Raw genomic sequence first — 23,429 nt, forward strand, 5'->3', positions numbered from 1 at the left:
AACCACGGATCTAACCCTAACCCCTACCCCAACAAACCCTAGAAACCCTAACCCTAAAATCCCTTACAGCCCTAACCCGATAAAACTTACCACACTAAACCCCTGAAGACTGTTCTGGGGGGTCCACATTCAATTCTGGAATTTCACACTTCCGTTTAAGTGTTCGGCCCCCCCAATATGGGGGTTCGCCCACCCAATTTTGGGGGTTCCTCCCCTAATTGGGGGGGACACAACCAATTTTGGGGGGGACACAACCAATTTGGGGGGGGACACAACCAATTTGGGGGGTCCCCCCAATTTTAGAGTCCCCCACCCTCCTTTTTTGGGTTTCCCCCAATATTAAGAGCTCTTCCGCCCAATTTTGGGGGACCCCACAATTTTGACGTTTCTTCCCCTAAATTGGGGCTTCGACCCTTCAATTTTGGGGGGGGCTCCCCCCTTAGTTTGGCCTTCCACCCTAATATTGGGCCTTAGCCCTAAGAACCCTGACCCCTAACACTACGGCTCCCACGGATCTAACCCTAAGCCCTACCCCAAAAAACCCTAGAAACCCTAACCCTAAAAACCCTTACAGTCCTAACCCGATAAAATTTACCACACTAGACCTACGCCTAAAAGCCCTAACCCTAAAAATTAAGACCCTCTAAACCCTAACCCAAAACGTAAAGATTCTCAAAGCCCTAACGCTGGAGACCCTAACCTTAAAAAAAAAAAAATAAGACCTTAAAACCCTAACCCTAAATACCTGACCATAACTAAAACCCTAAGACCCTAACCCTAAAAACCCTATCAACACTAAAACCACAAAATACTTTAAAACCTTAACACACTAACCCCCAAACCCTAACCCTTATAACTCCAACCCTAACAACCTTAAAATCCTAACCCTAAACCCTGGAAACCCTAACCCTGAAACCCAACCCTAGTGCCTTAGCCCTGAAACCTTAAAACCCTAACACCTTATTAGAAACACTCTGTAACCAATACCATAGGCTCAGGCAAGTATCTCAGTGAGGTAGCATTTTTATTCACGATTGCAATGGCAGGCGTCCCACAAGCCACCTACTAGTTCCATAACACAGTTTATATAATTTTTTTTTTCCTCTCGGTGACCAGGACCCTCCCCAGTTTCCCCATTGACTGGGTAATCCATGTTCACAATCTATCCAGTGCTTCACAGAAAATACACAGCTGCTGGCCTGTTACTAGTCAATTTTATTTTTTTCTTGACTGTTTTCCTCTTTGAGGTGGTAATGTTTCTTACACCGTGATTTCCACCCAATTGCTCTAAGGATTCTGGTTGTCTGCATTTTACAAGGTTGTCTGTTAAGCTTTCTTATCACTGCAAGCATATATCAATACCACCTTCCTTCCCTCTAAACGATGTAACTCTGTGCAAAAACATTTTTATTCCCACAACCTTGATCCCCTTACCCTAAAATCCTTATTCTCTTTAACCCTAACAACTCTAACCACAACCCTAACCCTTCATATCAACCCCCCGACGCTAATGACACTGACTAATGATCCAAACCCCAAACCCCAGGCAACCAACAAAGAAACCGACACAAAGCTGAAAACTACAAAAAAGGCAAAACCCTGGATACAGACCCCAAATCACAAACACGCTACCAAAATGCTACAGAAAAGCCCCAGACGCAGGCCCCAAGCACTACAGCTAGGCCCCAGAAGCTCTAGACACATCCCAAAGCCAAAATGCAATCCCCAAACACTACAGAAAAGCCCCCAAACACCAGACACAGGCTGCAGAAGTCTACAAGCAGGCCCCAGCCACACCCGGATGCAGACCCCAACTGTCCACAAGCAGCTCCCAACCCACCCCCCCCATGAACTGGACCCCCCCCCACCACCACCCAGATGCATGCCCCAGGCCTCAGCCCCAGCCCCCACACCCCAGACTCAGGCCCCAAAGGTGTACAACCAGCTCCCAACTGCCCCCCTCAAAGGGAGGCCCCAAAGCCTGCCAGAGGACCCTAGAGCGTACAAGCAGCTCCCAACCCCCCCCGGCACAGGCCCCAACCCCCCCCCAGACACAGGCCCCAAAGGTCTACAAGCAACTCCCCATCCTCCCCAGAGGCACGCCCCAAAGGTGTACAAACAGCCCCAACCCCCCAAGACCCAGACCCCTACAGCGTAGAAGCAGCTCCCAACCCCATGCCCCCAAGGCACATGCCCCAACCCCTCCCCCAAGGCAGGCCCTAACAGTGTACAAGCAGCTCCCACCCCCCCCCAGACGCAGGCCCCAAAGGTGTACAAGCAGGCCCCTACAGTATACAAGCAGCTCACAACCAGCCCCCCAAAGGCAGGCCCCAACCCCCTCCAGATGCAAGCCCGAAAGGTTAAAACCAGCTCCAACTCCCCAACCCCCCCCGCCCCGCGCAGACGCAGGCCCCAAAGGTGTACAAGCAGTTCCCAACCCCTCCAAGGCAGGCCCCAAAAGTGTACAGGCAGGCCCCTACAGTGTAGAAACGCTCCAACCCCTCCCCTTCCACCTCGAGGGAGGCCCTCCCCCCCCAGTATACACGAAGCTCCCAACCCCCTCTCAGAGGAATGCCTAAAAAAGTATACAAGCAGCTCCTAACACCACCCCCCCCCCAAAAAGAGGCAGTCCCCAAAGGTGTACAAGCAGGCCCTCAAATCCCTTAGGTGTACAAGCAGGCCCTTCAAATCCTTTAGCCCCTGCGCCAGCTTTATTGGCGAGCAGCGAGGCTGGGGGGGGAGGGGGGCAAGACAGCCTTAAATAAAATACAAATATAGAAAGTGTTATAAATGGCTGTTATAAATCCAAATAGGATTACAATCAAAGTTTACAATTTATTAAACGAATAGAGGCAAGCAAGCAGCGCTGGATGCGCCGGTGATTCAAAGATCATAAATCCAATTTCTTTAAGTGATTTATTCTTTATTGACGGCGCCGGATGCACGGGGGATCTTTCCGCCTATCGTGCATCCCGAAGTGAAAAGCCGTCCCAAATTTATACATCACAGTGATTAATATTTTATTAATGCCTATACATATTCATTATCTAACCCCGCCTACTCTCGCTTCTCATGCTAATCAGTTTTTTGTGTCCTGCGCCTGCGCAGATCCTCTCAGTGGTCTTGGGCAGGGGTCGTCGAGCTGTGGTCGGTGGTCTCAGAGAGGAAGGCCATAAGTCTTCCTCACAGTGTACTTTTCACCCTTGGTCAGGATTCTGCTGATTTAGCTTTCTTCCTAACCGCAAGGACTGTTTTTTCTTCGAATCTTCTGCTCATTATTTTCTTATCTTGGATTCCAATGTCTTGTTCGAGATATATTGCCCGTATATGTCCTATTTCGAGATACATTGTCCGTACATCTGTTTCCTGCCCTACACCTAATGTTCTGTTCTCCTTTAATAGTTTCATTCTTAACCCTTTCTTATCTGGAATCGCCTCAGCTTCCCTAATCAATCCCCCCTTTTCTTTTCCCCATGCAAATTCTTTTGCATTGCATGCCCTTATCATTAGCAGTATCGCAGTAACATACATACAAATATTCCTACTGCCAATAACATAACCAGATCAGTAAAAACTTGTTCTAACTATTGAAAATTGGGTAACCATGAGGTTAACTTATTCCATATTTCCTCAAAGCCCCATGAAATGTTATCCTTACTAATCTTATACAGAACCTTTGTTTGTTTCTATATTTCCTCTATGTCGGTAGAGACCTTTCCGAATACAAAAATTCTTCTTCCCAGCCTCTACGATATGTATCCCTCAATACCTTGCCATGTACTCTCGTCAGGGAAGCTAATATTGCCATTCGTTGTAACAATTTCCAATTCCAAACAAGTATTACAAAAGATAATATTAAACTTATACCAACTAACATCAATAGAACAATAATTGGGTGACACAATGTGTTCAAAATCCCAGTTGCAGTTGGCGACCATCCAAAGAGTTTGTCCCACCAGCTATGATCTGTGTCTTGTTTTACTCTTTGCAAAACTCTGTTTATTTCTTTTGTATCATGGTGGACAGTGATTAAAGTCTTCTCTCCATCTTCCTGAATGCCTTTTAAAATTTTGATCAGGTCTTGGTGTTTAAGTAATTGCTTCACTAGCGTGAGGTTCATCCCAATAGGTGTGGGTAATAACTTGTGATACATTGTGTTGTTGGACTTGATCAACTGGTGGGATACCACTGGTGCTGAATATAAAAAATCACACCCGATGATTCTAACAAAGTTACAAATACAAAAGTTAGAGTGATTTTTGCTAGGTAGAGTTATGTTTTCCTCATCTACTTCTACAAAAGCACAAGCAGTCCTTAAACACACACAGCCTTGACCAATATATACAAGCACAGTCTTTTGACTAGTATTTGGATGAATTTCAAAGTGGCAAACACCTTGCTCAGTGTCAAGACAGACATCCTGAGCATCAGTTGTGTTGCTCTCACAAATAAATCCTTGTTGTTCCCGGGTAACACATGATTCTAGATTCACAGACTGCCATTTCCCGTTCTTCATCCGGGCCCAGGTTCTATGCTCCGAAGGATAGAGCACTGTTTCCTCATGATTTAACCCTAGTGCAACAATGGGGTGGATAACATAAACTGTAGCATTACGTATAGTAAGCACAAAGGCAGTAGCCATGTTAATAATGGGATCATAGGTAAAATTTACCAGAGTCCACCAAGATTGGAACTTCTTTTCAAAATCATTGGCATTGTCCCAAACAATCTTTCGGACTTCAGCCGGAAAAATGCCTTCACTTCCTTCCCTAATGATCAAGGCAGCCGTTGCCTGCATCCATAACTGTACCTGTATACAACTAAGAGCTAAAGATACATTATCTTGCGCCATACTAAGTGCATCTATTATTAGTCTGTGGTCCTGGTCTTCAGCCTTTTCCCATATTGGTAACACCTTTGAAACTTGCCATTGGCTAGTTCCCAATGCCAGTAAGGATGATTGCAGGGGCTGTTTTAGTTTTGTCAAATCGCTTGTTGCTGTGGCTAGCTTATTCATTAGTATTTCTGAATCAATTCCATTTAAAACTCCTAATCCTGTTCCTAGCATTCCAGTTAAGTCTCTTTGTGTTCTGCCCCTGAGGTGTACTTGCTTTTGTGACCATATTGTCCAGCCTTCTAATGATGTCTTTAGGAAAGGAGAACAGGCTGGTTGAACTGCTGAGATGTTAATTTGTATTAGCAATTCAACACGCTTGAGAGACCATTCTGGATTAAATAACAATTGTTGTTGGCCTGTGTTCCTTACTACATATGGGCCTGTTTCATAAATTTTGGGTTCCAGCTTGACTGGGGCTTGGGCATAGGTTGTAGGGGAAGGAAGTGCAATAGGGGGTCTCACTGTTGTAGGAAGTATAGCATATATTGTAAAATTTATCATGAGGCTCTCGCCTTCCTTGATCTCGAGCTTTTGACCATTATTAGTCCAAAAACAGTTAACTGCTACAGTCTGTGTTAATATAAAATTATACCAACAATCTAATTTACCTGGGCGGATACAACCTTCTTGTTGGCCACTTTTGGAAGTCGGTTTTACTAAAATCCCCGTTGCTTTCTCGTGGGCTGTTCCATTAATCATACGGCACCCTATTTCAATTTCGTCCCCTACAGTTCTTTGGTGTATCCACCCTTCCCCTAAATTTCGCCATTCTGATAATGCATGTAAATGATCACCATTTGTTCGCCAAATAACCACAACAGCTAACTTTCCATTAATGCTCTTATCCTCTGTGGTTACGGCTTCAGACCAAGGCCACCCACCATTCTCTATCATCATAGAAGCACCTTCCAATTCTTGAATCACAATTACAACTATAAGCCACAGAAATAAAACAATTCTGTTAACTAAATTTCTGCTAACTACATTACTAAATACTCCTGACCATAGTGTCTTCATTTCGCTTGACTGAACTTTAGTTTCAGTTCACCGTCACCCAGCGTTACTTTCCAGGGGGCTTTTGGAGCTTTCTTCACTCTCGAATAATGGATCCAGGCCGTTTGCTCCTTAATCTTGATGGCGGTATGTGTTGTCAGCAGCACCTGGTATGGTCCCGTCCACTTTTCTTCCAAAGGGCGACCTGCAAATGCTTTTACATACACATAATCCCCAGGTTTAAAGGGGTGGATTGGTTGGTCCAGCCCTCTAGCCCTGGTTCCTGAGACAACTTTAGATATTTGATCCAACTGTTTTTGGAGTCCTATTAAATAATTATACAAGTATCCCGACCCCAGTTGCGTCAGGTCCTCCCCGCTGAACAAAAACTGATAGGGTCTTCCGTATAATATTTCAAAAGGGCTTAGATTTTCCTTTGTCCGTGGTTTTACTCTAATTCTAAGTAAAGCCAAAGGGAGAGACTGAGGCCATGATAAATTAGTCTCTTGCCCTATTTTGGCTATTTGTTGTTTGATTAGATGATTCATCTTTTCCACTTGTCCGCTTGCCTGTGGTCTGTAAGGGGTATGGAGTTGCCAGTCTACCCCTAAGACCTTACTTACTTCTTGAACTATTTGCGCACAAAAATGAGAGCCTCTATCTGAGGACATTGCTGCCGGAATTCCGAAACGCGGTATTATCTCATTCAGTAAAACCTTAACCACTTCTCTTGCCTTGTTGGTTCGACAGGGAAAAGCCTCCGGCCACCCGGAAAAAGTATCTGTCAAAACCAACAAGTATCGATACCCCCCTTTTCTTGGCAGTTCTGAAAAATCTATCTGCCATTGTTGTCCTGGATAGTTTCCTTTACTGATTATTCCGAACTTTACCCTATTTTCTGTATTAGGGTTATGATGCAAACAAATACTGCATTGCTGGGTTACTTGTTTTACCGTAGTATACAGATTTCTTCCCACCAAGACTCGACTCAGATTTTTATATAAGGTGTCTGCTCCCCAATGAGTCTTATTATGTTCTGCCATGACCATAGGCCATATTAAATTAGAGGGTAGTACAACCCTATTATCTTTCAGGTATACCCATCCATCACTCCTTGCTTTTCCTCCCAGGTCCCCAATTAACTTTTGATCTTCCCGTGTGTACCTAGGTTCCTGTCCTTCACCTAAAGTTTGTATTTTACCGTCTGGTATTAAAGTGAGCGCTTCTGCCTCAGCCAATCCGGCCACCCTTTTTGCTTCTTGGTCAGCCAATCGGTTCCCTACCTCGAAGTCAGCGGTTCCTTTTTGGTGTCCCCGGCAATGTATAACAGCCACCTTCTCTGGGTGCTTTACCGCTTCCAACAACTTCAAAATCTCCTCAGCATATTTTATTTGTTTTCCTTGGGCCGTTAATAATCCTCGTTCCTTCCAGATAGCCCCATGTGCATGCACCACACCAAATGCATACTTAGAGTCTGTCCAGATATTTACTTTCTTTCCTGCTGCTAGTTCCAATGCCCGCGTAAGGGCAATTATTTCTGCTTTCTGAGCAGACGTCCCAAGGGGTAATGGTTTCGACTCAATTACCTGTTGAGTGGTCGTCACCGCATACCCTGCTTTGCGTTGTCCTTGTTTCACAAAGCTGCTTCCATCAGTATACCATGATTCGTCCGCGTCTTCCAAGGGCTCCTCCTTGAGATCTGGTCGGCTAGAATACACAGTTTCCATAGTTTCGATACAATCGTGGACCACTGGCTCGTCAGGAGCGTTACTAAGGAAAGAAGCTGGGTTCACAATGTTAGTAACCACAATTTCTACGTCATCTTGCTCCACCAGTATTGCTTGGTATTTTAAAAATCTTTGAGGGGATAACCAGTGTGCCCCTTTCTGCTCCAAGACTGCCGAGACAGTGTGTGATACCAGCACGGTTATCTTCTGTCCCATAGTGAACTTCCGAGCCTCCTGTATATTCATGATGACAGCGGCCACCGCTCGAAGGCAACCCGGCCAACCTTTACTTACTTCATCCAGTTGTTTAGAGAAGTAGGCCACAGCTCTCCTGTAGGGGCCCAGCTTCTGTGCCAGCACCCCCAGAGCCATCCCTTGTCTCTCATAGGAGTACAACCAAAAGGGTTTAGACAAGTCCGGTAGACCCAAAGCTGGTGCTCGCATTAACTCCAATTTAAGCTTCTTAAAGGCAGCCCGTGCTTCCCCCGTCCAGACCAATTTCGATTGGTTATTCTTGATGAGGTCATATAGGGGTTTTACAATTAGTCCATAATTATTAATCCATAGACGGCACCAACCTGTCATCCCTAGAAAAGTTTGTAATTCCTTAATGGTCTGTGGTTCTGGGGTACGGCAGATAGTTTCTTTCCGTTCTGTTCCTAACTCCCTTTGTCCCCCTGAAATCTCAAACCCCAAGTAAGTTACACGTGACTGAATCAGCTGAGCCTTCTGTTGAGAGACTCGATACCCATTCAAACCCAGAAAATTAAGGAGACTTATCGTCCATTGCATGCAGCTGCTCCTATTCTCAGTGGCTATCAAAAGGTCATCAACGTATTGCAGCAGAACTCCTTCGGTGTTTGGGGCCTCCCAAACCTCAAGCTCTTTTGCTAGTTGATTCCCAAAAATCGTGGGGCTGTTTTTGAATCCCTGCGGCAATACGGTCCAGGTCAATTGAGCCTTTCGTCCTGAGTCTGGATTTTCCCATTCAAAAGCAAAAAGCTTCTGACTTTCTGGGGCTAAAGTCAGGCAGAAGAAGGCATCTTTTAAATCCAGTACGGTAAACCAAACTAAATTATCTTTTAATTTAGTCAGTAATGTGTACGTGTTGGCTACCACAGGGTGTATATCTTCAGTGATCTTATTTATAGCTCTTAAATCCTGCACTAATCTATAGTTCTTCCCATCTGGCTTCTTAATTGGTAGTATAGGAGTATTATATTTCAGATTCACACTCAACCAGCAGTCCATGTTTTAAAAACTTATCCACTATCCCCTTAATTCCTTTCCTGTCTTCTAATCTTAGGGGATATTGCTTAATCTTAACTGGCCTTTCCCCTGGCTTTAATCTCACCACTATCGGGGCTGCATTTTTGGCTCGCCCAGGGATGTCAGTAGCCCAGACTCCTGGGTAAACTTGGTCTAAAATCTCCGAAGGTACTTTACCGATGGGGTCTGCTTGTATCAGCGTTAAGCTTAGCGCGGTTATCAGCTTTTCTTCTCTCACCTTTAACCCCACCTTCCCTTTTTCAAAGACAATTTCCGCTTCTAATTGTTCTAGTAAATCTCGCCCCAGCAAAGACTTCGGGGATCCTGGTAAATATAAAAACCTATGTATTCCCATCTGTTTCCCTAACTTATATTTTAAAGGCCTTAGGAAAAAGGCTTTCTCGTGCTGGCCTGTAGCTCCTATCACCGTCACAAAATCCTCATCCTCTGGTATCAATTTCTGGTTTAACACAGAATAAGTCGCTCCTGTGTCAATTAAAAACTCCACTTCCTGTCCTGATTTCCCTAGCTTAATTTTAACCAGCGGATCTGCTAGGGTAGAATCCCCCGGTCCACTTCATTGGTCGGGAGATACACTAGCTACCATCAACCTGTTCTTCTCCCATTGTTTCCGACATTCCCTTTTCCAATGACCCACTTCCCTACAATATGCACACTGATTCGGTCTCAGGGGAGGCTTTACTGACCTTCCCCTTATCCCATTCCCTCTTCCTTTTCCCCGAAAAGGTTCTTCTTGCCTCTGTAAGGCCGCAACAGTTGCCGCAGCAATAGCCCTACCCAGCCTTTGTTTCTCATTCCCTTCTCGATTCCTAAATACCCTCCATGCCTCTTCCACCAGCCTTTCTAAATCTCTCACATCCGGCTCTTTCATTTTCTGAAGCTTCCGCCTTATATCGTCCGCAGACTGACCCAAGAACAATGATACTAGCTGGACTTTACCTTCCTCAGAAGAGGGGTCTATCGTTGTAAATTTTTGCATTGCTGTCCTTAGCCGATCGAGAAATTCTGACGGGGTCTCAGTTTGCCCCTGTTTTATGGTATATAACCTAGACCAGTTTACAGACTTTGGTATCGCACTTTCCAAGGCGATCCTAATCCATTCCTGATATCTTTTTAATAACCTATAATCACCCTCATCATTATAGTCCCAGTTTGGGTCCACTCTGGGCACATATACCTCCACAGTTCCAGGTAAAACTGACGTTACCTGGGTCTGTACTTGAGTTTGTGCATTCTTAATTACCAGTTGCTTTTCCAGTTTCCGATAATGCTGCCAGCATTATCTCTATATCTTTCCAATCGGGATCTAAATTCTTTCCAATCAGCTCAAACCTCCGGGCCACTGATTCTGGATCATCCCGGTATCCTTTCACAGCTTCCTTCCGTGAATCTAACTCGGCAGTTGTGAAAGGTACTTTTATCCGAGCTGGTCCGTTAGCCCCCATAGCCTGTCGTAACGGGGCTTGAATAACGGGCCCGACCTTACTTCGGGTTTGAGCCGTGATCGGGGTAAAGTCTCCATTCCCCCAACTCTCATTTTTCTTATCTATTCTGCCGTTTCCTGGTCTCGCCCCCACGCCTTGTTCTATTATCTGGGGCGGGAGGACATAATCCTCCATTCTCTCCTCTGACTCATTCAATTTCAAACATCTCTGCCCGATACTGCACGCCGAACAACATCTTTTCATTTTTCCTGCCCCTTCCTTCTTCATATCCTTTTCTATTGCCAGGATCAAAGGATCCTGTGGGGCTAAGTTAATTCCACACTCCTTCTGCCATTCCGGGTGGTTTCTCAAAGTGAAAAACATATCTGCGTATGACACCTCATCCCACTTTCCCTCTCTCCTTAGAAACAACATTAACTGTAGTAAAGTATTATAATTTAAGGTTCCATTCAGTGGCCATTTCCCTCACAATCCAACTTATAAAGTGGCCACCATTGATTACAATATTTTATCAACGTTTTCTTATTTTCAGTTCCACCGGGGGATCCCCCTATATTTTTCCAATGACTCAAGATACATCCCAACGGGCTTTTCTTTGGAATCCCACTACTCTGCTGCCCCCCCATGTTACAGTTCAGAATGTTTCTTGTTACACAATACAAGCCGGCAGCTTTCCACAATAACACCAAGATCCTAGTAACGTTATAAAGTGTACAATCAAAATCCCAAAGACAATAGCCAAGGTCAAGTTCCACATTTAAACACAACGTAACACTAACCTCGCATGCAAAGGTTATTTGTTTCCCAACAGCAACTGAGTGCTTTCCAAAAAACCAAATGCCGTCCTGCAGAAAACTTTTACTTTCCGACTTACAGATGACCCCAATTGACCGGTCAACCAAATAAACCAAAATAAAGAATATAATCACTTACAATGATGGGGTCCGTGTCTGCCTCCGCAGTGATCCGTTGAGTCGAGGAGTCCCTCCGGGAAATCCCGGGGGTACCCTAGGGAGTCCTGTTCCCAGCGGGTCCTGCGGTCCGACAGAGAAGAAGTCCCATCTGGGTCGCCAGATTGATTCAAAGATCATAAATCCAATTTCTTTAAGTGATTTATTCTTTATTGACGGCGCCGGATGCACGGGGGATCTTTCCGCCTATCGTGCATCCCGAAGTGAAAAGCCGTCCCAAATTTATACATCACAGTGATTAATATTTTATTAACGCCTATACATATTCATTATCTAACCCCGCCTACTCTCGCTTCTCATGCTAATCAGTTTTTTGTGTCCTGCGCCTGCGCAGATCCTCTCAGTGGTCTTGGGCAGGGGTCGTCGAGCTGTGGTCGGTGGTCTCAGAGAGGAAGGCCATAAGTCTTCCTCACAGTGTACTTTTCACCCTTGGTCAGGATTCTGCTGATTTAGCTTTCTTCCTAACCGCAAGGACTGTTTTTTCTTCGAATCTTCTGCTCATTATTTTCTTATCTTGGATTCCAATGTCTTGTTCGAGATATATTGCCCGTATATGTCCTATTTCGAGATACATTGTCCGTACATCTGTTTCCTGCCCTACACCTAATGTTCTGTTCTCCTTTAATAGTTTCATTCTTAACCCTTTCTTATCTGGAATCGCCTCAGCTTCCCTAATCACCGGGAGTCTCTGCTCCCCCAGGACGCACACCTGTTACGTAAGGCGGCTGGTTTTGATGCTCCCAGGCTAATACATATTCATTACTACTTCGAGAAGAGGCAGGGTTATTAGAATTGGTTTCCGGAATCCGAAACCCCTCCCAGGGGCACCTGCGTACCAGTCTCTGGTGGTCTCTCGGGGCTTGCTCGGGCTGAATGCTGGTTGTCTTCCTCCCAGGCTTTTGTCCTTCAATTGTCCTTCATCTCCCCCTTCCTCCTCGTTTGGGAGCCTCTGCGCCGGATTTCAGAAACTCTAGCAACATCCCCTGCAGTAGTCAGCACTTTTCCCTAAAAACCCCTTTGTTCTCTTATCACCTAGACCCGGGCCTCGATGTTAACCCTTCAAATCCCTTAGTGACACGAATTGCTGGACCATTCCTTACAAAAGGAAGGATAAAATATGTAGAGGAGCAATGGCACACGCGAAAGCCCAGCGCCGCGGGCAGAGGCAGCGAAGGTTGACGGCAGAACAGTGCTCGGTTTGAACACGGAGAGGGAAAGCGAGGGGAAGGTGGCCGAAGCCGGCCGCAGTCTCTGAGCTCTCCTCCTCCTGATTGTTTTCTCTCAAAGCCATTTCTGTCTGTGTGCGGGCACCCGGAGCCGGCAGAAGTCCCCGTGAAGTCCTTCGGCAGGACGGAGGGCTGCGTGGGCTCCAGTGAGAGAGGGAGTTAGGAGAATCTTATCAAGTAGAGATAGAGCGCTGACAGCGTTAAACTAGGATGCTACTTAGCGTCTTTGCTAACTATGGTGCATTGTGCCAATTAACTAAAGCAAGAAGCCTTGGGCCCCTTACCAAGGTCAGTCTCCTAATAAGAGAGTGAGCCTATCTTAAGAAACTGGGAGAAACTGGTCCTGCAGATGGACAAGAGCCAAGGAGCAACTGAGTCTGTGCAAAGACAAGAGGTCAACTAGCGGTGACGAGGAAGAGTCATCAATCTTCATGCCCACGACCTCCCGTGCTGCCCAGCGCTGAATAAACATACCTACTTTACAATCTCACTGATTGTGGAGTCCCTTTTCCGCAAGTCACTAGCAGCGGTTTCTTCCGCAGAGGTTTTCCCAGAGCCGCTTCAAAGCTTCCCTCGCGGAGCTGGGGCGTCGCAGGGGGTCGTCAAAGCACGCACACACACACACACACACACACAGGCGTTGTTGTCCAAACAGAAAGTATTTACAACAAATTCGACAAGCGGTTTTCCTCTGCCAGCAGCAAATGCCTGAGGGCCCCTACAGCTTCACAAATCATAGCACAAAGAGCCTAAAGTTCCTCTAAAATTTAGGGAAATGATTCAAAATAGATCTGCTAGGGGAAAACGATCACTGGCGGCAGGGTACACAATACACGCGAGTCTCAGCTCTCCTCCGCAGGGTCAGTGCCCACGCCCAAGTGCGACGCTGATGGCACCCGAACATTTGCTGTAGCAGGCAGCAGAGCCAGCAGCTCAGGGGAGCAATTTTAAAAACCAGGAGGCACTTAAACCAACCCTTAATTGACCCAGTTACTGCAGGAGAGTCCCGACTACTCGCCCTGGAGTCCTACTGTCACCAGCAAAAAGCACCAACCAAAGCTTGGGGGAACTTTGGTACAGCACAAGAGAAGGGAGTGGGGGTAGCGTAGCCGTATCGCAGAGCTGCTGCTTTTCACACCATTTTATCATCCCTGATAATTGAAAGTAAGGCCGGGTGGGCTGACCCCAGCACCACCACTCCTGGCAGCATGTTTGGTCCACAACGCTAGAATAATTATTTTGCTCCCTCCCGCCCCTACAGCTTCATCATCTGAAAAGATTACAGTCAAAACAATGGCATACACAAATAAAAGTCAAGAGTTGATGTTATAAATGACTGGGTCCCAAATAGGATTACAATCAAAGTTTACAATTTATTAAATGAATAGAGGCAAGCAAACAGCGCTGGGTGCGCCGGGAGTCTCTGCTCCACCAGGACGCACACCTGTTACGTAAGGCGGCTGGTTTTTATGCTCCTAGGCTAATACATATTCATTACTACTTCTAGAAGAGGCAGGGTTATTATAATTGGTTTCCCGAATCCGAAGTCCTCCCAGGTGCGCCTGCTTATCAGTCTCTGTTAGTTTCTCGGGGGCCGCTCGGACAGGGAGGCTCATATTCTTCCTCCTTATCTAGTGGTCTCTTGGCCGGCTGTCAGAAGTTACTGCACGTCCGTGCAAAGTCAGCAGTTTTTCTCTGAAGAAATCCCTTTGTTCTCTTCTCGCCTAAACCCAGGCCTCGATGTTAACCCTTCACACCCCTTAGTGGCACGAATTGCTGGACTATTCCTTACAATTCCTCCCTTTTTTTTTTTTTAATATCATCAATTCGTGTCTCTTCTTCAACTTTTGTTAGTAGCAGATGGATTTCATCAGTCAGTTCTCGGGGTGTCCATTTCTTAAGCATCATTATCGACACATCACCTTTTCTCTCCCAAAGTCATCACAAACTGGGTGCTATTTATTATCCGCCGTATCAACAACGTAAAGCAAGGTATCATACAAGGTATAAACAATAATGTCATTACACCACATAAAAATAAAAATAGCATCCTTTTAACCCATGGTCCACCGGGCAACCATGAAAAGAAATCCCAATCCATACCCTTCCAAGTTTGTACTGGGACGTGGGCTAGCTTTTTAATTTCTTTTGTTATCTGCTTAACCACTTTTCCATTATCATCAATTTGTAAACAACAATTAGAATCGTTCAGTTTTCCACACACTCCCCCTTCTTCTGCTAGTAAATAGTCTAAGACCATTCTACGTTGAAAGATAGCATTCCTCATCTGAGTGGATTGATCAGCCAGAAGATCCAAGGTCGTCGCTGTTTAATTGGTTACAACTTCGAGGATAGCTTGCGACCTAATTATTCGGTTCAAATTATAAATAGGTTCTCGGGCTCCTGATACCAACTCATTCGGGTTCCAGGTAGCTGGCCCATAATGCTGTATGATTCTTTCAGGAGGCCATTCATCCTTTCCCCATTTTTGGGCACTATCCCCGGATAAGGAAGTATCAATAGATCGTTTTACTCTGTTCAGGTCATCATATAATCTTATTCCTAAATGATTTCCTTGTGTTTGTGACAATAAAAAGAACAAGGGTCTTATGTACCCCCCATAGCATATTCCCGACCAGTTTCCAGGTAGCCTCTTGTAAGCATGTTTGCCACACACCCAATAATGTCCCTTTAGGGCCCACGTCGTTTGGAAAAGGACCATCCCATCCATCTTTACCCTTTGGGGCGTGATAATACAGAGTGTCCTTGTTACCGAGTGGTCCTGTTACAATGTCTGCCCCGTTTGTACTCGTATATGCACGCTTCCAAGCTCCCACGTTGGGTTTCCACTTACAGTCACAATTCAGTTCTCTTTGGCGACCTGTCATATTATAAGCCTTTTTCGCCGTCCAATCTTGAGAGTGTGGGAAGCGCCTTCAATCAGGGGGTTGGGCCCGCTTTCAGAGCTTGTGTTACCATTCAGCCCTTCAGGGTGATCCAGCTCCTGGAAAAACTAATCACAATTTTATTATGGGTTTAAAAGGTTCTCATGTTATTTTTCTCAGGACAAACTGATCTTGGTGTGGGAGAAGTCCGGTCGAGGCACTCTCACTCGGCGGTCAATACCCATAGGGGTTGCCTCCCTCGGTAGACCATACACGCCGCAGTGGAGGGTCCTACCCCGGTCTTGCCTTCTCCCTTTCCTCCCTTCAGCCTTGTCCTCTTTATCCAGTGCCCTTAATTCATGCAGAACCTCATTGCTGGGATATCAGTTCCTCTTTAGTCTCAGTTTCAGTTCCCCAGGAGTGGACTCAACCCTCCAGGCTTCGGTAGTTATTGGTCCTTTTATTCTGGATGCGTGGGTCCAACCCCTTCTTGCTGTTCTCACAGCTGTTTCAGTAGTAAGTAAAACAAGGTACAGTCCCTCCCATCGGGGGTTCAATGATTCTTCTCTCCAGGTTTTTATTAAGACCTTGTCTCCTGGTTGTATTTTATGAATAGCAAATCCTAAAGGTGGTGTCTGAGTCATCATCCCAATTTCTCTTATCTCCTGTAATCTCCTTCCAATGGTAATTATGTATTTCTGGATACTATGATCCTCAACTACATTGTTCCCTAGGGGCATCCCTTGAGAATAAGGCATACCATATAACATTTCATATGATGATAATCCAGTCTCACTGTGTGGTTTAGTTCTTATGTTTAAAAGTGCCAATGGTAAGCATTTCGTCCAGGGCAGCTGTGTCTCGATCATTAACTTAGCCAATTGTTGTTTTATTGTTTGATTCATCCTTTCTACTTTCCCTGAGCTTTGTGGGTGCCACGGAGTGTGGTATTCCCACTGAATACCTTTCAAGGGGTACATCCTTCAAATCTTTGTGGCTGGCGTATGTTCGATTATTTGCACACAACTGTGTTCCAACGGTCCTTCTTCTGGAACAGTTCCTAGAAATACTGCTGGATATAACAGGTTAGTCGTTTTCAAGGTTATGTCATCTTGTTCAGTTAGGATTGCCTGATATTTCATCATCCAGCTGGGTGATAACCAGTGCCCCCCCCCCCCCCTTTGTTCCAAAACGGTTGTTACCATATGTGGTCCAAAAACTTCAATACGTTTTCCCATTTGAAGGCAAATAATTTTCTACTATCTTTATCAAGAGGTATGCAAAAGAAGGCATCCTTTAAATCTATCACGGTAAACCATTTATATTTCCCTTTCACAGATGTTAACAATGTGTAAGGATTAGCTACTACCGGGTGAATATCCTTTGTTATTTCATTTATTGCTCTAAGATCTTGTACAAATCTATACTCGCCATTCGGCTTCTTTACTGGAAAAATTGGAGTATTGTATTCCGATTTACATTCTTCCAGAATCTGATATTTGAGAAATTTGTCAATAATTTTCACCATTCCCATGCCTAGCTTCTATCTTAAGTGGATATTGTTTGATTCGAACAGGTTTGGCTCCTTCCTTTAATTCCACCTTTACCGGTTGTGCCAGTTTCGACTTCCCTGGTACATCTGTTTCCCGTACTGTTGCTATAACTGCATTTTCTACTTCTCTTGGAATATTAACAAAGGGTTTATCTTTGATCATTAGGATTTGGCCTACTTTGGACTCAGGTACCTTCATTATTAATTCTCCATCCTCAAAGGTTATTGTTGCATCTAATTTGGCTAATAGATCCCGTCCAAAGAGTGGCATCGGGCATTCTGGTACATACTAAAATTTATGGGTTAGTTCCTCACCCCCAAAACGCAAATCAAGGGGTCGTAAGAATGACCATTCTTCCTCTTTCCCTGTGGCTCCAATTATTGTAGTTGTCTTAGTTCCTAATCGTCCTTTTAAACTATTTAACACTGAATATGTTGCTCCTATTACATTTACAGCCTAATTAACACAGAGAAAGAAGCTCCCATAACCAACAAAAAATTCAAGCCTCTGTCTTCGTTTCCTAGCTTTATTTCAACTAGTGGACCTGCTAGGGTAGATGCCCCAGGTCCCCATCATTCCTGACTGTTGTTTGTCCTGCAGCCTAAGACAATTTCTTTCTGATATCAGGGGCTGATTGCCCTGGAAAGAGGTTAGCCAGTTGCCTCTCTCTCTCTTTTTTTTTTTTTTTTTTTTTTTTTTTTAAGCCAGGTCCATTTTTTTTTTTTTTCATTGCATTTCAAAGTTGGTCCAGAAATTCAAAAATTCCATAAATTCCATAGGGGTTTCTTTTGGACCTTGTTGGAACAGATTCTCAATTCCCAATAGCCAATTTAACCAGATTTTAGTATTTACATAATTTCCGGGGTGATTAGGGTCTCAGTGAGGGGGTCGGTCAGGGGAATGCAATCGTTGAAAGTTCCCTGAGCGGTCCCATTGGCAATCTGAGCTCACACAGGAACTCAGGTTGTTTCAAGAGTTAGCTGCTTTTCTGTTTCCACGACAACTCTCTCGGACCCATCATGGTCCCTCCGCCCCAGAGGGCTCACACCGTGATTTTGAGATCTCAGCCTCGGGTTGAGGCGGAACTATTAGAATTCCTACATCCTCTTTCCCTGCTCATTCAGCATCAAAATGCTCTGTTAAATACTACATGCCACACAACCTTTAACACCTTCAACAATCCTTTTAACACTTCCTTTATCTTTCTCCAGCCCGTACTTTTCTAATGCCAACACCAAAGGCTCAGTCAGGGGCCAACTTAATTCCAAACCTTTTCCCTCCAACATGCTGAAACAACATATCACTATACAACATTTCATCCTATTTTCCTTCTCTCCTCAAAAACATTAATTGCAAGACACTGTTATAGTCGATTGATCCATAAAGTGGCCATTTAGTTTATATAGTGGCCACCATTGATTGCAATAATTAGTGAAAGTCCTCTTGCTTTCTGTGCCCCCATTTCTAACAATATCCTTCCAATGTGCCAATATGCACCCGAGGAGGCTTTTTTTTTTTTTTTGGACGTCTTTGTTTTGGATTTTACCCATTTCCTTGATTTCCCATTCCCTTTTATTTATTTATATTAGTTACTGTCCCTTGTTTCAATTTCCACACAAACCTTTTTATTGCAGGTTTTTACTATCTTTTCCTAATCTTCTTCCCAAATGTCCCAATTCTCTGGGATTAAACTCTTCTTTCCACATACAAACTTTACTATTTCAGATTATTAATGAGCCCCATTCCAATCATAAATCCGCAGGACTTCGGAAAAACACCTGAAGCACTCAGCCTTCTGTCTTCTAGACAAACAATAACACCTTTTCCACAAAATTTACATTTCAATAAGACCGAATTTCAAGCCAAATGCTAATTTTTCTCATGCACTTTGTTAGTAAGCCTACACAAAACAAGGAATCACTCCTGTGTATCCGTCAAGATGGGGGTTTAAAAAGGTATTGAGGCCTAAATAAATTCGCTCTCCCCCTTCTTACCGAATTCCCAGGGCTCAGGCCCGAACCACCAAAGAAGTGACTCTCCGTTCTACCACTTTGATAATCAGTCAGCCCCTCTCCCCCGATACTTGGGAAACTGACCGAACACCACCGCGAATATAGCCAAACTTCTAAACTGTTACTTAGATAATGCTCCCACCTTCCTCCTTGACACAGTCAAAACACTTAAGAACAAAACAGGATTACAAGATGCACCACCGGGGGTGGATTGTTAGGATATAGAGGTGGTAGGTTATCCAATGACTCCCATTCATCATCTTTTTCTTTTTCCTTTTTTTTTTTTTATTTTTTATTTTTTATTTTTTATTTTTTTGTTCTCTTCTTCGTCAAACTTCTCGTCTGCTTTTAGTGTAAATATTGAGGCTGGAAAAGGACGTGAGATCCTGATCCATAATCCTGCATAATCACTTTCCTCCTGGCTAAAAGGTTCCTTTGAATTAACATGTATATTTAAGGCCTGGCAAACCCAGTCTTCAAAGGATCCGAAAACGGGCCAAAAGACATGTGGTCTTAAAGGCTCCTTTGGCCATTCTGTCATACAATACTGAACCATTTTTAATTTACTTTTTCCCTTTTCTGGGGCCCCTATCGTTCCAATTTCTAATCATTATCCCTAATGGACTTTCTGGTGGTATGTCTGGTAATTTGCTCCCTTTTCTCTGGTCCCGGGTCTTCAATTTTGTCTGACCCATCTAGGAATTTTACTGTGGCAATTCCTACAGCCCTTGGTTGCCTTAGTGAGAGTGTCTTGCAGGGGGTTTAGGATCTATCACCCACCCACGAATCCTATAGGAATCGCTTCGGTCCTTCACCGGCCAAGTCCCTCGCGGGAGATTGGAACCGCGGTTAGAAGACCTCCACAATCGCTTCGGAACTACGTTCCGTCTCAGTCACACTCTCACACACACAGGCAACCGAAACCCACCCAACCGAACGGTATACGCCTTAAATACTTACGACTCCGTCGTCTTCGTTCGGATCTTCGCGCGCAGAATTACGGGCAAAATATAGTGCTGCAGCCGGCAAAGGGAGCTCATAAAAAAATCTAAATCTTTGCTTGCCCTTATTCAGGTTCAAGATGGCATTAGCCCCGACCTGACTCGAACAGGAGCCACCAAATGGTGGGGGCGCCCCTCCTAGATCAAGTCAGAATTCAGGAACCAAGACCATCCCGGACGAGCCCCCAATTGTTATAAATGACTGGGTCCCAAATAGGATTACAATCAAAGTTTACAATTTATTAAATGAATAGAGGCAAGCAAACAGCGCTGGGTGCGCCGGGACTCTCTGCTCCACCAGGACGCACACCTGTTACGTAAGGCGGCTGGTTTTTATGCTCCTAGGCTAATACATATTCATTACTACTTCTAGAAGAGGCAGGGTTATTATAATTGGTTTCCCGAATCCGAAGTCCTCCCAGGTGCGCCTGCTTATCAGTCTCTGTTAGTTTCTCGGGGGCCGCTCGGACAGGGAGGCTCATATTCTTCCTCCTTATCTAGTGGTCTCTTGGCCGGCTGTCAGAAGTTACTGCACGTCCGTGCAAAGTCAGCAGTTTTTCTCTGAAGAAATCCCTTTGTTCTCTTCTCGCCTAAACCCAGGCCTCGATGTTAACCCTTCACACCCCTCAGTGGCACAAATTGCTGGACTATTCCTTACAGTTGACATAGTAACTCCGGGATTTGGGTATCAACTGTCCGAGAAATCAGAACACCCAGGCTTCACAATGTGCCCAACATCGAGCTGTGCCAAGGGGGGGCGGAAGGAAGAAGCTTTCCGTTTAAGCCTTCAGAGCATCGCTCCATCACTACGTCAATTCACAGCCACCACAGCGTGCCGATGGACATCTTTCTGTGCCAAAAGAAACAAGTGCTTTGTCCTCTTGATATCAAAGGTAGCCACCTATAGTTACGGAACCATGCACAAGACCTTAACTCTGACCAGCAGGAAAACTTAGGACAACTGAGTGCAGATCCTGCCAATTTCTACCAGTTCCAACTGTGCTTTAAGTCTCATTGCAAAGCCTCAGTTAGAAAAAGGATCACCTCAGGGTATCCAACAAGAAGAAGAGTTGTTTTCTTTTTTTTTTTTTTTTTTTTTTCAATATACCATAGGACTATGCAGTTCAATCATCAATCATCTTGGAAAGCTCAAGGAGGAGGTCATCCTCATCCTTCCCTGGGTCCAAGTCGAGCTCGGCTTCCAGTATGCCGTCTGAGAGTTCCCAAAGTAGCATCTCTAAATCCTCGTCTACAGATACGGGCGCGTTGCCTGTGGAACTCAGCCGGCGTGTCCTTGCTTCTTCTAGCTGGGAAGAAGCTGAAGTCGAGCTTGAGAACTCCATTGGCTCCACGGATTCTGCCTGGCTTCCAAGATGTGCTTCAGGTCTTGGCAGAGCAAGGAAGAGAACAATCAGTATATGCCATTTCTTAACGGGAAATCCCTTTTCTGCAAACCGGCTCTTAAAACCGTAGCCAACCCCTCCTGCACTTCAGTCTTACCCAGGGATTGTTATTCAATTAACCCAGGGCTACATTTAGAGCCCAATATATTAGCAGGTACATTTTTCAGTTTGGGGGTTTCTCTGTGAAGCCAGAGCACCCGGAGTCTAGCAAAGATGGGAAACCAACATGGCCTCCCGGAAGCCCAGTGTCCGAGAACTACATCTCCCGGCATGCTCTGGGAAAACAATATGGACTCCCGGAAACCCGGTGGCCAAGAACTACATTTCCCAGCACTCCCCAGAAAATTGAGCCTCGCAGCGTGCCGTAGGACGCCATTTTTTGCTCTGTTACATTACCGGTTTCGTGTTTATGGAGGGTTTTCCCGCCGTTTTGGGGGGTTTCCCCTCAATTTCGGGTTTTCAGCTCTCCATTTCAGAGTTCTTCCCCGCAATTTTGGGGTTCCTTCCCCTAATTTGGTGCTTCGCCCCCCCCCCCCCACTTTTGGGGTTCCCCCTCCATTTTGGGGATTCCCCCCAATTCCAAGCCCCCCACAATTTTGGAGGCCCCCACCATCCTTTCTTGGCCTGCCACCCTAATATTAAGGTTCTTTCCCCCAATGTTGGGGTTCTCACCACATGTTTGAGGTTCCTTCCCTTAATTTGGGGCTTAGCTCCCCGGGATCTGGGGCTTTAACCCCAATTTTGGGGGTCCCCCCCAAGTTTGGGGATTCCTCCCCAGGTCTGGGGGGGGGTCCACATTCAATTCTGGAATTTCACACTTCCATTTAAGTCTTCTTCCCCCCAATTTGGGGGTTCACCCACCCAATTTTGGGGGTTCCTCCCCTAATTGGGGGGGACACAACCAATTTTGGGGGGGACACAACCAATTTGGGGGGGGACACAACCAATTTGGGGGACCCCACAATTTTAGAGTCCCCCACCCTCCTTTTTTGGGTTTCCCCCAATATTAAGAGCTCTTCCGCCCAATTTTGGGGGACCCCACAATTTTGACGTTTCTTCCCCTAAATTGGGGCTTCGACCCTTCAATTTTGGGGGGGGCTCCCCCCTTAGTTTGGCCTTCCACCCTAATATTGGGCCTTAGCCCTAAGAACCCTGACCCCTAACACTACGGCTCCCACGGATCTAACCCTAACCCCTACCCCAAAAAACCCTAGAAACCCTAACACCCTAAAAACCCTTACAGTCCTAACCCGATAAAATTTACCACACTAGACCTACGCCTAAAAGCCCTAACCCTAAAAATTAAGACCCTCTAAACCCTAACCCAAAACGTAAAGATTCTCAAAGCCCTAACGCTGGAGACCCTAACCTTAAAAAAAAAAAATAAGACCTTAAAACCCTAACCCTAAATACCTGACCATAACTAAAACCCTAAGACCCTAACCCTAAAAACCCTATCAACACTAAAACCACAAAATACTTTAAAACCTTAACACACTAACCCCCAAACCCTAACCCTTATAACTCCAACCCTAACAACCTTAAAATCCTAACCCTAAACCCTGGAAACCCTAACCCTGAAACCCAACCCTAGTGCCTTAGCCCTGAAACCTTAAAACCCTAACACCTTATTAGAAACACTCTGTAACCAATACCATAGGCTCAGGCAAGTATCTCAGTGAGGTAGCATTTTTATTCACGATTGCAATGGCAGGCGTCCCACAAGCCACCTACTAGTTCCATAACACAGTTTATATAATTTTTTTTTTCCTCTCGGTGACCAGGACCCTCCCCAGTTTCCCCATTGACTGGGTAATCCATGTTCACAATCTATCCAGTGCTTCACAGAAAATACACAGCTGCTGGCCTGTTACTAGTCAATTTTATTTTTTTCTTGACTGTTTTCCTCTTTGAGGTGGTAATGTTTCTTACACCGTGATTTCCACCCAATTGCTCTAAGGATTCTGGTTGTCTGCATTTTACAAGGTTGTCTGTTAAGCTTTCTTATCACTGCAAGCATATATCA

General features: G+C 45.2%; 2 long non-coding RNA genes across 2 annotated transcripts; both read right to left on the reverse strand.

The window, feature by feature from the left end:
• Positions 1-3,495: 3,495 nt before the first annotated feature.
• On the reverse strand, positions 3,496-11,936 carry LOC310890477. The gene is made up of 3 exons (XR_014577257.1): positions 11,286-11,936; positions 7,477-8,204; positions 3,496-6,104 (listed from the first exon to the last, which is right to left on the reverse strand). It is a non-coding gene; the product is annotated as an uncharacterized lncRNA (long non-coding RNA).
• A 1,966-nt stretch (positions 11,937-13,902) lies between these two features.
• LOC310890480 lies at positions 13,903-23,016 on the reverse strand. The gene is made up of 2 exons (XR_014577260.1): positions 19,960-23,016; positions 13,903-16,506 (listed from the first exon to the last, which is right to left on the reverse strand). It is a non-coding gene; the product is annotated as an uncharacterized lncRNA (long non-coding RNA).
• Between the last annotated feature and the right edge of the window lie 413 nt (positions 23,017-23,429).

Source organism: Anser anser (assembly GCF_964211835.1).
Source record: "Anser anser genome assembly, contig: HAP1_SCAFFOLD_73, whole genome shotgun sequence".
Taxonomy (NCBI): Eukaryota; Metazoa; Chordata; class Aves; order Anseriformes; family Anatidae; genus Anser; species Anser anser.